The sequence below is a fragment of the Balaenoptera acutorostrata genome, chromosome 8, assembly GCF_949987535.1.
Source record: "Balaenoptera acutorostrata chromosome 8, mBalAcu1.1, whole genome shotgun sequence".
Lineage (NCBI taxonomy): Eukaryota > Metazoa > Chordata > Mammalia > Artiodactyla > Balaenopteridae > Balaenoptera > Balaenoptera acutorostrata.
This window is the reverse complement of record NC_080071.1, coordinates 22,354,786-22,368,890: the sequence shown is the minus strand read 5'-3', so window position 1 is coordinate 22,368,890 and position 14,105 is coordinate 22,354,786. Positions and strand designations below refer to the sequence as shown.

Genomic DNA, 14,105 nt, shown 5'->3' with positions numbered 1-14,105 from the left:
CAAACTCCTGTCCAATGTTTCTGTGTTTTAGTAGTGTTGATGAAATAGCTGGTAACTGAATGAGCTGAAACTATTGACCAGAGTAAGATTTTAGAAATATCTTTGAATTTAATTTATATGTACCGCCCAAAGAAGTGGTAGAGAGGTGGCTATATTTGGTTTTTAAATGGACTAGTATCTTGTCTTCACTAAACACTTCTCATGAGCTAGTGACTACACTTTTCCTATTGAGTGTTGTTTCATTACCTCTAAAAATTTTGTTTTATTACAAACTCCTTTAGTAAGTGAAAATTAGGCCACTATGCTCATATCTAGGCCTTTTCTCAATTTAAACAAAATTTCTGATCCGAGATATGTTCGGATCTTGATATATGCCAGTTAAAATATTGACTTTAAACAAAGAGGTCATAAAAAATATGTGATTAAAATGATTAGGAGTTGAGTCCTTATCACATAACACAAAGTAAATGAGGGTTGCATAATTCTGTACTTAAGAGGTGCAGCTCCATTGCACAGGCATGTTCCTGGGTATTCCAGACGGCTTTTAAATTATAGTGCTTCGTGTTGAGAGATTGATATTAAAATAAACTTGGGACTTAAAATTCACTTATGATGAATAGTTGTTTAAAAAGCTTTAAGATAACACCGTGGAGACATGGTGTTAAAAAAGAAGTCTTCAAAGCCAAGCCACATTTCTTCGGATCAGAACCAGAAACATTTGTGTAAGCAGTATATTTACCAAATGGATCTCCAGTAATGGAAGCCCATTTTTCACTTTAACATTGATGTGATTTATGCAAAGCCAGGCAACAAAATTATATCTTCTTGTTGCTTAATGTTTCCTACATGGACCAAATTTCGGTCATTTTTTTATTGTGAAACTAAAAATAAAGTTTGCTGCTGAAAACTTAATTCTGTGAACAGGCTCATTTTAAGCATATTTTCCTATCTTCATATCCAAACCAGTGAGAATAGGTACTTACCCAGGAGATTCAGTCAGTTAGCCCGTAGCCACGAACCCCAGAAGGGAAGAGTAGTTCATCGCTCATCTAGTTGGACTTCCTACATGATGTGAATTGCTTGAGGATTGGGCAATGAGGGTGATGTCCCAGGTGTGAACGGGCTTTGTTCTAGGCAGCTGGGCAGGCTCCTTAGTAGCATATCTTTCCAGAATTCCAAATCATTAAATGAGATGCTTGTTTCCCAGTCACTGTGTCATGACACACCAGTGAGTCACAAAGATTTCCCTGCAGTGTTGCAGCAAGCCTAGCTTTCCCCAAAGCTCTGCTTCCTTCTTGGACACATTGTCACCAGGCTACCAGCATGGCCTGCACATTCTGTCCCCAGTCCCAAGGGTTTTACATTCTTTATGTCTGGATTTAGCTAAAGTCTTTTCTTGGCTAGGGTTGGTTTGCAGTTCCTAATCTGAATTCCTCCACCCATGCCAAGTTGTTTTTGCAAGGGGTTAAGCCAGTGTCTACACATAGGTCTAACAGTTTATCGTTCAAAATGACATTTCTTTGAGTTACTCATTGCCAGTGTCCTATGAAACCACCATTTCTTTTATTTCCTAGAACTGGGAAGGAATTTGAGACACCAGGTGAAAAGGAAGAGTGAAGAAAGAAAAGCGTGGGGATGACAAACGCTTGTGAACTTGACAGTTTCTTATGGCCCAGAAAAACATATTTGTGTCAGCCTTGCCCATTCTTACAAGCCCTTTCAGAATCTTTTCCGCAAAGTTTTCTGTAGTCACTATTTGGTCAGTCTCCTTCTCCCTGTTCTCCTACTGTGTATTGTTTAGATCTCCACCATATTGCTACTGATGAGGTTCTGCTTTGTCACTTGGTCATTTGTGCATGTCTCTTATTGAGATAGATTCTTCTTTGTATCTTCAGAAGCACCTATAATATAATATGATATAATATAGTATAATATACAACATAAAATAACAATATATAAGTTTATACACAGATATATATTTTTTAAGTTCCTTAAATATAACAGATTCATATTCAATACATAGTATTGAGTACTTACTCTACATTGCACAAGACACTGGTGAAAAAACAATGAACAAAACAGGTATGACCCCTTCTCTCAAGGAGCTTCCATCAGAGTATGGACATTAAATAATAATTTAAATTGCAACTTGATGAGTCCAGAAAAGGAGATGTTCAGTGTACTCTACGTAAGATGATGTAACAGGAGGGCCTAGCCTCTTCCGGGGGTTGCAAGGGAGGATTTTCTGGTAGAAGTACCGTGTGTGTTGTAAGCTGACACTTGAAGGATAAGTAGGAGTTAACCAGGCAGAGGTAGAGGAAGAGCATTCCACGCAGAGGGAACAGCATGTGTAAAGCATGTTGCTGGATAGGTTACCTTGCAGATATGAAGACCTGAAAGACCAGTATACCTGGAACATAGTGGGTGAGGAAGAGAATGGTGCTAGAGGGGTGGATAGGTATCAAATCTTGCAAGTATTTGTGGGCCATGTGTGGAGGGTTTGGTTCTTTACCCTAAAATCAAGAAATCACCACTGAAAGGTATAAAGCAGAAGATGCTTAATCCACATATTTATTCAATTAAATCCTAACAGCCTTCAGCTTTCGGAACTTACACTGGCACTCATTGTTCTCATTTGCACTTTTACTGTCTGGGGAAAAGAGGAAGTAGTATGACTTATACAGGTAATTGGAACCTCTCTACCAAAAGATAATAAGATGCCTCCTCAAAAAGAAAGAACTACCAGTCTGGATCTAAAGCTTTTGAAATTTGAATTTTATTCTATCTTAGACATGGACCACTCAGTTTATTCTGAAAACCTGATTTCTAGCAATCATCTTCTTCCCAGTTTATTCTTGGACTCTTGTCTCAGCGAATTAGACCCTTCTTGAGTTCTGAGACCGTTCCCCCTGCCGCAATCCCCCGCCCCACCCTGCCCAAACACTTAGCCATTGAAGGGAAAAATCTCAACGGTTTTTCTCTTGCTGGAGCCGTGTGTCCATATCAATCATAAGCAGTCGCATGGAAAAGCAGTCTCATGGAAAGCTTGGAGGAAGGAAAGGAGGGGAAGAAGCATCAAAGGACCTGGGGCTAGGTGCCCAATCATTATTGCTGAACTGGAGCTCAAACAGATAGGAGAGTTGCAAAATTTGTGAATGCAGTGAGAATAGGGAAGGCAAGAACTTTTACTTTTTTTTTTTTTTGGAGGTATAATTGACCTACAGCACTATGTTAGTTCCAGGTACACAACACAGTGATTCAATAATTCTATACATGACAAAATGATCACCACAGAAGGTAAGAATTTTTAATGCGTATTCTCAAATTTTAAAATCCAGTTTATTATATTGCTTGAAGATGCCAGTGCTTTGTGCATAGAACCTTTAAATGATGAACAGTTCTTAAACATCACAACAAAACTAGAGGTGTGCATAAAGAGGCATAGGTTCTGAAAGGTTATTTTTTGCTTTTTGAATCCTTAAGACTAGTAGAAATGAAAAAAAAAATGTTCAGATTAATCAGTTCTTCCTAAAAAGAAGCACTGGAGAGTAGTTTTTAGTCAATTACTTGATTATTTGATGATCACTACTATACTAGATACAAAATAGAAGAATAGAGATACAGTGTTTTCTTATGAGAAACACACCTCTGAAATAATTTTGTATTTGCTTTTAAGCACTCTCAACTCTTGGACAGAGTATTTCACCTCTGACCCAGTTTCCTACTACATGGTAGGGCTGTAGGAGCTTATGGATGTGAAAGGGCTTTTAAAAACTATAGAGCACATACAAATGTATATACTAGTATTATTGTTCCAGTTATCTATTACGGAGGAACAAACCATCCTAAATTTAAAACAATGATTTATTATTTTGCACAGTACCCTGGGTTGGCTGGGATCTGCTGGGTGGTTCCAGGTGACTTTGGGTCACTCATGCAGCTGCATGCAGTTGGGAACTGAGCTGTGGATAGAAGGTCTAAGATGAGTGCATTCACGTGCCCCCCAGGTGTCTGGCTCTTGGCTGGAGTGCCTCTGTGCCCCTCCACCTGGCTTCCCATTCTGCAAGACCTCTCTCTCCATGTGGTCTCTCTAACTGGATGCAGACCAGCCCAGACTTCATTACGTGGCATTTTGGCTGAAGTCTTCTTAAGTTACTCAGCAATGCTTTTACATTCTTCTGGTCCATTACAGGGCCAACTCACATTCAGCGTCCAACTGTTGACCGAGGAGAGCAAACTCACATTGGGAAAGCATACGCAGACTGGGAGGGATTGTGGCAGCCATCTTTGGAAAATTCTATGACAATTATTAGGTAAAGCTTGATAGGTTAAAATATTCTACTCTCAATGAATAAACAATTAGAAACAAACTCTTGACCTACACTACTTCCAGAGATTAAAAAATTTTGTCATTTTTAATATGTATGCATAATAACCATCAAATATATTCACAGTAGTTATTCTAGTTGAAGGGGAAAATGTATCCCCTAAAAACCTAATTCCTGATTTAGTCTTATTGTTTAATCACAAAGAAATATACTACAATCATACTTTTTATTGTTTGAGAAGTTAAACGCACTCTACCCGTTTATTGATACAAAGGGAATTTGGATCTCCCTCTAGTGGCAATAGGTTTTCTTTTCTTTTTTTTTTTTCAGAGCTTGCTTGAAACAGTAAGATGGCTGACATATATAACAGAACACAGTTTCAAAAATGACTGGTTTTCACTGAGATGGATGCTTTCTCCTGTGTGAGTTATGGTAGATTCTTTCATTTCTTATGAGAAATGTTCACCTTCCTAAGAAACAATCATCATATTATATGAAAAAAAAAATTGAAAGGAGACTTCCTGTTAACTTTTAAAGTATAAAAACTGTTCCCGTCAATCAAGGTCTTAAGTGAAAATGATTATATTTTGACAACTAAAATAGCTTGATCCTTCACTGAAAAAATAAATTGGATTTTTAGTTTTTGTCTGAAGAATTATTTTTGGAGCAGATGAATGTATTTAATTGCAAAAATCTTTAGAAAGAGAGCAATAGGTAGTTACTGAAATGTGAAGCTTGAGAAACACTAATAGCCAAACCAAAAATAAACAAATAAAAATAAAAATAGAAGTGCCAAAGCCTTATGCTTTCCTCTAAAAAAAAGTTCAAGTTCGGATAGCTATCGCTATCATTGTATAAAAGGAAGCACCACGTCAAAGGGTGGGAATAGAAAAACAGCTACAGCGGAATTTGTAAATGAGGCTTTCCTATCCCCACCACACCACCCAGGAGAGTTAATAATGTTCATTAAGTTAGTCTCTTATCTGTCCATTTACAGGCAGAGCTATTCTGATTCTTTAAGAAAGGACATTTTCTGTAATGCTATCAGAAAAGACGTTCTTACAAAATGCTGTTTTCTCAACTATTTGCTGAAGCTGATCCAAGTTACTTATACTGCATTGTCTTGTGTGGCAGGCTGAAGCCCTCATCCCTCTCTTCTCCTTCCCACAAAGATAGCAGGATGGGCAGGGATGGTAGGTAAGAATCCAGAGATATTTTTTCTTTTTTAATTTCCAGAAAGTAGAACCTAGGATTATCAGAAGAATTCCAGGATATTTTTTGTTTGGGAGTAAACTATGAACCAGTAAGGTTTCACGAAAATAATTAAACCATCCAATGAAAATTTAGTGTTTCTTTCCAATACCTCTTTTCAGTTCGATGTGTATAGCCAAGTATGTGTCTCTTGTGGTCTCGATTACATCCGGTGTTTTTAGCTGGCAGCATTTCCTCTGTTGAGGCCCCACTTGATTTGCCAGGCTTCATTTCTGTGAATATAAAGAGAGAAAACCAAGTTGTATGAAAGAATGAAATTTAAGAAAAAATTAAGTGTTAGGATAACATTGATTTTTGAAACAAAAAATGAGACACTAAGTCTGTTATAAACAAACTGGTCCTCTGATTATGGAAAATATATAGGCTACAAAAGTACTTGGAAAGTCTTATAGCCATCTTTTAACCACCCTGTATGTTTTCTTTTGAATATTTATAAAAACCTAATTCAACTAACAAACAGAGACCAAAGAAGCCCCTCCTATGTAGTTAGTTGCACACATCTGGAATAATGAAAGTGAATTTGCAACTCTTAAAATGGTGTTTTCTTCCAGTTCTCATAGAAGTGTATTTGGAGCAGTGGTCTGTACTAACAGCTGTATTCAATCTTGAGTAAAAGTCACTTCCTGAAGAGAATGAAATTCAACTTAACATTCGAGCTTGCCCAGAACGTAATCCTGTGGGGCGGGTGTACTATGTGATTATGAAACTGGACATGGGCACCCTGCTGAGGTGATTTCTTGTAAATAGTACCCAACAGAAACCGTTAATCAGTGCCAGTGCTTTTAACTGAAGATTTAATCATCTAAAAGCATTGCTTATTCATTGTCAATTAAGACAAAACCATCTTAATTTTCAAGAATTTTATTCTTTGGTATTTTGAAAATATAATTCCCTTCTGAAATTATATTTATATGGAATCTGTATCTTTATCTATCTACACATACTCATATATATAGATATGCATACCTACATATGTTTATATATATTTAGACTTCTCAGGTTTTTTAAATTGCTGTGTCATTCTTGAGTTTCAGGCAAATTTTATTTTTGATTTTTTAAATTCATTCATTCATTCATTTACTGTAGTGAACCTAATTTAAATAGAATTTTTGTTCCTGGCCTCATAAGATTAGTTGATTACATGTATAGATATGAGAGGTACAGTTTTAGCTATTTAATATCTATTTTAAAAATATCTTTTAGGTAGGTATTACTGACTTTTACTCTCCTAAATATTGTACTTATTTAAAAGAAAGAAAATGTTGTATAACTTGGATATTGCTAAATCTTAATGGAATCATGGTTTAGATGGAAAAGTTTTTACTGAATCGGTTGTTTTCTTTATGGATCATTCTTTTGTTGTCTAAACAATGAATGCATAGTTTTCAATCAAGACTATCAAATTGAAATAAAGTCTAACACATTAAGCCAGAATTAACAAGCAAACATATATAAAAATTCTAGCCTTCTCAATTTGTAGAAATCAAAACCATTTCCTGTTTTACTTTGGTAACAAAGAAGGAGCTAGGCTTTTTTCATTCCTTGACGAAATCTCTAAGTTGCTTTGAAGACCTTTGTTTATAATGGCTTCATGCATTCTTTTCTTCTTGACATGCTCCCCTCCCTCCAGTGAGATACTAATTAAAGAGAGGCCACTGTGACCCTAGATTGTTTAAAAGTCACCAGGAATGAGGCAGCAGCACAAATCTGGACAGGAAATGCTCATTCCTAAAATACAACACAACCCTTAAGACCATCTTATCAAAAATCTGTTGGCTTCTAATAGCAAAAGAAAAAAAAAATGCTTCCTTTGATTTAAAACATATACATTTAAAGCCAAAATAGAATCTCTAAAACTTACTTAGACATCGTATATACAGTTTTTAGAAGAATTTGCAAAAAATAACATCTCTTATATATTAAATGATAGTTTAGTTTAGAGACATTGAAATAGATAAACATTGAAAACATATTTTGAATTTGATGGAGAATAGTCTAATTTGTATGTGGGTTTTGTGTGTGTGTGTGTGTGGGGAGAGGAGCCTATAGCTTGTCATTCCTTTGAAAGAATTTGAGACAGCTCAGATTGTATATGAGAAGCTTGGTTTTCTCATATACAGAAAGTGGCAACACTTTAATTGGGATAATAAGAAAGATGAATATAGTACCAGCTGATCATGTTGGCAATTTTGTTAATACTAAATGATTTGAAAGAAATGGAAATAATTTAGTAACTTAAATAAGCAGGTGGTACTGCCTGACATCAAATTATTTCCCTCTTGAAATGACTTGCTGTTGCTAAGTGCTAACTTTCAAGAAGAGTTTCTTATACAACTGTTAGTATTTGTTTAGCAAGATGCTTTTGATTGCAAGTAATAGAGACCCACTACTGTTTGTGTTAATTAATGGGGGTGGGATTGTTCTGAGACTATATAGGGGAATCAGAATCTCTGTTATGAGACCAGACCTCAAGGGAACCCAGGAAAGCTGCCTTACCAGGCCTCGGGATTGGCAGGACCATAGTGGCCATGGGGCTTGTGGAGACCAACTGGATGATTGTTCTCAGTTCAAGGCACAAATTAAACAGCAGGAGTTTTGAATTTTCCCTCTTGAGCTTCCATCATTTCTGTCTCCCAGTTGCTCTTTGTTTAGCTGCTGAGTCTAGCTCCTTTGCTTCTTGCTATCTACTGGCAGCTCATTCCTCCACTCCTGTGAGTCTCCTTGTTGCAAATCCTTGCCCTGTGAGTCACTATTACAAGTGATGATTCCTCTGTCTCATTGTTTCTGCGTCTTCCCAACTTCTGCTTAGTCATGGCCCCTCAGCTGCCTCATGACCTCCCTCTCTGTACACAGTACCTGACTGTTTGACTATAGTAGGCTCTCTGTAAGTATTGGTTGAATGAACAGATGAGGACTGTTGTTAGGGAATTACCATCATCTTCTCTCTTAATCAAACTTTTAAGGAACTAATAAGATAGAAAATAACTAAAAGGCAGGTGGAAGAGAAAAGTTATTTTGAGATTTTTTAGTGACCTGATCATCTCTCTTTGGATTAAAAAGAATTCACTGTAGTAGTAGTAAGAAATTATTTGGTTCTGCAGGCACTGAAGAAGTGAATGTGTTCAAACTTGAGAGTACAGACTATCCCATTAAAAGAAAGAAGTACCTTTAAAAATCTCCCACTTCATGCTGCGCACTTAAGCAGCTATAGGTACTATCAGGAATGGAGATAATTTAACTTCAGATGTCAGGAAATGAAACACTCATTTTCTTGACCATATTCCACCCAGGAACCAAGATTAAGGTCTCTAATGTAGGTCTGAAGGCTTCTTTTGGCCTTCAGATCTAAATCTTTATTATTTGTCTGTGAAGAGATGATCAATTCCTGATTTTCTCAAGGCAACCATCCCCTTTTATGCTTGTTTTTTAAGTCCTCTACCTTCCAATAGCTGCTCATGTTTTAGCTTTTGGTTGCTCAGGGTATAAAAATAAACACCAGGACAGAGTTGTCAATTCTTTATTCCTTTGCTTGCTTTTTTTTTTTTTAATATGAAATGGAGGTTCTGAAGTTTATTTTATAAAATCTTTCCTAGATTCTGCCATTTGTCTAATAGTATATGAGTAGATGGTAGGCATAATTAGACCCAAATGGGTAATTATGTTTTTCATTTAAAAGTTTTCCTCTAACAACTGGGTTGAAGAAGAACCTGACGAGCAGTTTAAGATTCAATAAAATTAAAAAAAAAAAAAAGATTCAGTTGCTCAGCTTTCCCTGTTAGAGCATGACTATCCAAAGTTGCCAGTTAATGGGGCTTTCATTCCTCCTGCACTTTGGAAATGATCAGCATTCCCAAACACATTTGAGAGTATTTTCCCTCATTAGAGAATAAGTGCTTTTCAGATTCTGAGGACTTTCTGTGTGAAAACAAAAACAAAATAGATAATAAAAGTGCTACATGAGTATAGGGAAAATTTTCTCTTTAATTTTATGAAAATGCTATTTTTTTTCTTGGACTCATGTCAATAAATTTAAAATAACTTTTGTTTGTAGAGTTGCAACTGTGTGCAAGGCATTGAGCTAGACCCCTAGCTTTTAACAAGCGTACACATTCCAGTGAAATGCACAGATGGATATAACCAAAGTACACTACAAGTGGCCATAGTAGGGAGGATATAGATTTCAGTGGTAACACGAGAGAGAGAGAGAGAGAGAGAGAGAGAGCACATTGCATGCTGAGCAGGGAAGCAGAGGCTCGAGGCAGTTTGGACTATGGGTCTGGATCCCTGGAGAAAGAAAGAAGAATGCCAAGAAGAAATATATATATTTGAGAAAGAACTGAGAAAAGTTCATATAAATAATGTCAGATGATCTCTATGTTATCATTTAGCAATGAAGAGTGAGATTTAGAGTTTCAGGGAAAAAAAAATTAAAAGGTTTGGAATTAATTCGGGGGGGGGATGGGGTAGGGAGCCACTTGGAAATGAGTAAAGTGAACATTAAGCTTAAGTGATTTTTTGGTGAAGCCAATGAGCATGGTTATGATTTGCAGTCATTAGCAACCCACGAGGAGGAACAGAAAAGTCTGATGGTGGAAGGTGCTTGTCTGTAAGACAGGACGAAAGGCTGTGGATACTGGATACTGGAAAGAACAAACTTGGTGTCCCTGATTTGGGGCTCTAGATTAGTTAGGAAGTGAAATGTGGGGAGGAGGTGCTGTTGGTAATTGTGGTGATGGTGTGGCCTGATGGAACAGAGGAATGGAAGGATAAAGAGAATGAAGGGGAAGCTTACATTTTCACATCTGGAATGGGAAGAATAATGGCGGTGTGGGGATTAATGAAACAATGCCTATAAAGTACTTATAACAATGTCTGGCATATATTATGCACTCAAAAATGCTAATACTGTTATCTTTATTAATGAGTGTAGAAGCGATGGAAGAATGGGCATTTCAGGACTTGATGGCATGTAATGATGTTAGTCATTGAAGTCAAGCAAATATGCAAGTTTTCTTGAAGTGGAGTTCAAGGACCTACCTCTAAGGTTGGGGTTTTAGGTGACATTATATCACCTAGGAAAAGCTCTTAGCTATGTGCAAAACTATCTTTATGTTGAAGGTAAATAAATGATAATAACTGATCTTTGTAATTTAACAAACTGAACTGTCTTATTTTCTTCTTCCCGAAACTTCATAATGGAGGTATTGTTATCTTTTCCCTTTTTACAGTTAAACAGATTTAGCTGAAGATTGCTAAGTTATCAAGTGGTAGAATTGTCTTTCAAACCTGGAAGTTTTTATTGAAAGCCCCTGCCTCGTCCTCTACTCCATACTATAAACGGCAATGGCAATCTGTAGGTGATATAACGAGACAGAGAGCATTTCTAGGGCTGTACTGTTTAGCATTGAAGAGGAACAAGGAAGAGGCAGATGCCTCTTGGCGTGGGGAAGACAGAAGAATCAACCATTGGAGTTTCAAGGGAAGTCGTGTCATGAGGAGAAAGTAATTTTCAGCTGTGTTAGTCATTCTAAGATACATTTTGGTACCATCTTGGGTTTTAATAAAATACATCCTTACCTGAGAAGACAGTTCATCAGTCGCAAGCCCTCTTAGATCAAGAGGCTGTAATTTTTATGTATCTTATAGTAAACCTTTTTTTTAATAGCAAAGCATTATATTCTATAATATATGTTATATAGACATATCTCTTATATCTATATAAATAGAGCTGAAGTTAAATATATTTTTTCTGGGTTCCTGTAACTACTCTCTGGTTCATTCTTTTTTTTTTTTAATTTTATTTATTTATATATTTATGGCTGTGTTGGGTCTTCGTTTCTGTGTGAGGGCTTTCTCTAGTTGCGGCAGGTGGGGACCACTCTTCATCGCGGTACGCGGGCCTCTCACTGTCGCGGTCTCTCTTGTTGTGGAGCACAGGCTCCAGATGCGCAGGCTCAGTAGTTGTGGCTCACGGGCCCAGTTGCTCCGCGGCATGTGGGATCTTCCCAGACCAGGGCTCGAACCCGTGTCCCCTGCATTGGCAGGCAGACTCTCAACTACTGCGCCACCAGGGAAGCCCTGGTTCATTCTTTATAACAGTGTTTTTCAGATAAGGACGAGAGTGTGTGTCCTCCTCATTTCTGACCCAGAATCGTGTAGAAGTAAGCCGCAATGACTGATGGGAATACATAGTATTCCTCAGGTGTGCTGGACTGGAAAAGAGTCTGAGAACAACTGATTTATGGTGAAGCCAGGCCAATAAGTTCTTGCTGAGCTCTTACAGGATGCCTTTCGATGTAGTAAATAGTGGAGAGTATATGGTAAATCTTGGCCATGGTTTCATCAGTAGAGGAGTTTACAATGTAAAGACATTAGGTTGACCTAATTTAGGCATTAATACAATCCTTAGAAAATGTAGCGAGAGGTCTTGGAAAATAGATGAAAGTAGGAAGAACTCAGAGGGGGTGGACCATGAGCTGTGATTTCAACAGAGTAAACAGAGGGAGGGATGAATGTGGTTTGGCTGATGGAAAAACAGAGGCTGTTTCCTGGCAAAACTCAGAGCCAGAAAAGAGTGAGTTCATCTGTAGCCAAAACACAAGTAGTAGCCGGAAGAGAGGTAAAGGGGGAAAGGAGTTAGAAAGAGTGCTTTACAAGTGATGTTCAGAAATTTGCGCTTGATGTGGGAGTTTTAGGAAGTACAGTGATACGGCCAAAGAAGTCATAACAAATTATTTTAGAAGCAATGTACACAACAATTTGGAATAAATAAGGACCGGTTAGAGTGAGAAACAGAAGAGGTTCCAGCAGTTCTAGTTTGAGGAAACTAATGGATAAAAGATATGGAAAAAGAAAAGAGTCAGTAAAGAACATAGAGGTGCTGCTAATTTAGAAATAGTGCATTTTCACTGTCGATTGTAGAAATTGGCTAAATCCTATGTTTAATCACTTGAAGTTATATAGCATTTTCCAACACATTTGCTGTCACCCTTGTACTATTCAGACTGTAGTCTCATATCTCAACTTTTTAAATGTTTTTCTTTTTCTTTTTTTAGAAGAAAAGAATAAAATGGACAGATAAAGTAGTTATTTAAAAGAAAACTTTCTAGATGTTGGAGCACCAAGAATCAATTTGCCTTGGTTTCTGGAATCCTCTGAGAACCAACCTCACAAGGCTTTTAGTACACTGTATCATTTAAAAATACTTTAATTATGAAAATTTTCATATATACACTGAAGTAGAAAGAACAGCTTCAACAATTACGAACAATTTGCCCATTCTTATGTACTGATAGAATTTTTTTAAGTGTTATGTGATAGAATGAAACAATCTATTTTCAGTTACAAGAGTTTGTACACCTAATTTTAAAAATATGGTAATTATCAAAACTTAAATTACAATTTTTTTAAAATAAAGGAGACAGTTATAGAGATGGGAAAAAGTTTCTACAATGATTTGCAATATTTTGTAGCCTTCTTTACCTAACTGATGTCTATGGTAAATAGCTTAAATGAATTCTAAAGCTTCTTAAAAGAGCCCCTAGATAGAATATATTTTCAAATCACTCAAGAAGTTATGAATTACAGAAGCTGGAAGGATATTCTTTAATACTGAAGAAGTTTGGCTACTCAATTCGAATTTATAGTTTGTCATTGAATTAACATATCAAAATAATAAGCTTGTTTTACTTTTAGGACATAATATCTGTTTCAATAGGACTTGCATGCATTTTGAAGATATTGTCTATTTATTCATTAAACCAATATTTGAATGCCTAGTGTGTGCCGCACCCTGAGTTGGGGCTTGAGATATATTGGTGGTTTGACATGTTAATTTCTCTAAGATAATATTCAGTGTGAAATCAATTATAATTCTTTCTTATAACAAGGGAAACGTTACAGATAAATGAAACTCATAGATAATTTCCAACCTTCAGTTTGACCAACCTCCAGTCAGTTAATAAATTGACCAGTTTGTTTCACTTTTTCCTATCGGTTTTATCTTCACATCAGCAATGAAATGACTAAAAGGAAAGCTGCATAAGGAAGGAGGAGGAAAAGGGACCAGTCAGTTCCTGAACAAATAGGAACCCTCAGATACCAACAAGTACTAATAGTCATTGCTCTAAGTGTGAGCCATTTACATCTTTTTCTGTAACTGGGTCATCTCACCTGCTAAGTTATTGCTTTTGATTCACTTTGTCATTTCATATCAATTTTAAGGGTTGTGATAACCATTTTAGATATATATCTTTTTATCTGACCTACCTGATTCACATAAAAATTACTTTTCCAATCGGAAGTCCTAGGAAGACTGAGAACTGGTACTCCGGGCCCTGCAAAAAGGTAGAAATCTGTAAGACTCATAGGTTGGAATTGATGCTGTGTGCCAGATCAGCACTGAGTGATCTTTTGAGAGTGCGTGCGTCCGTGTGCATGCATTTGTGTGACTTAAACTTGATAAAGAAGTAACAGTCCAGGATGAATGTTCTCAAGTTATGTTCA

The 14,105-nt window shown here is 36.7% G+C and overlaps 1 protein-coding gene and 1 long non-coding RNA gene across 6 annotated transcripts in view; one reads left to right on the top strand and one right to left on the bottom strand.

The window, feature by feature from the left end:
- RBMS1 (RNA binding motif single stranded interacting protein 1) overlaps nt 1-14,105 on the top strand; it is a 212,207-nt gene that overhangs the window by 58,812 nt on the left and 139,290 nt on the right. The window lies entirely within an intron of this gene.
- On the bottom strand, nt 1,572-8,271 carry LOC130708669 (uncharacterized). Its single transcript, XR_009008970.1, has 3 exons — nt 8,097-8,271; nt 5,692-5,812; nt 1,572-1,901 (listed from the first exon to the last, which is right to left on the bottom strand). It is a non-coding gene; the product is annotated as an uncharacterized LOC130708669 (long non-coding RNA).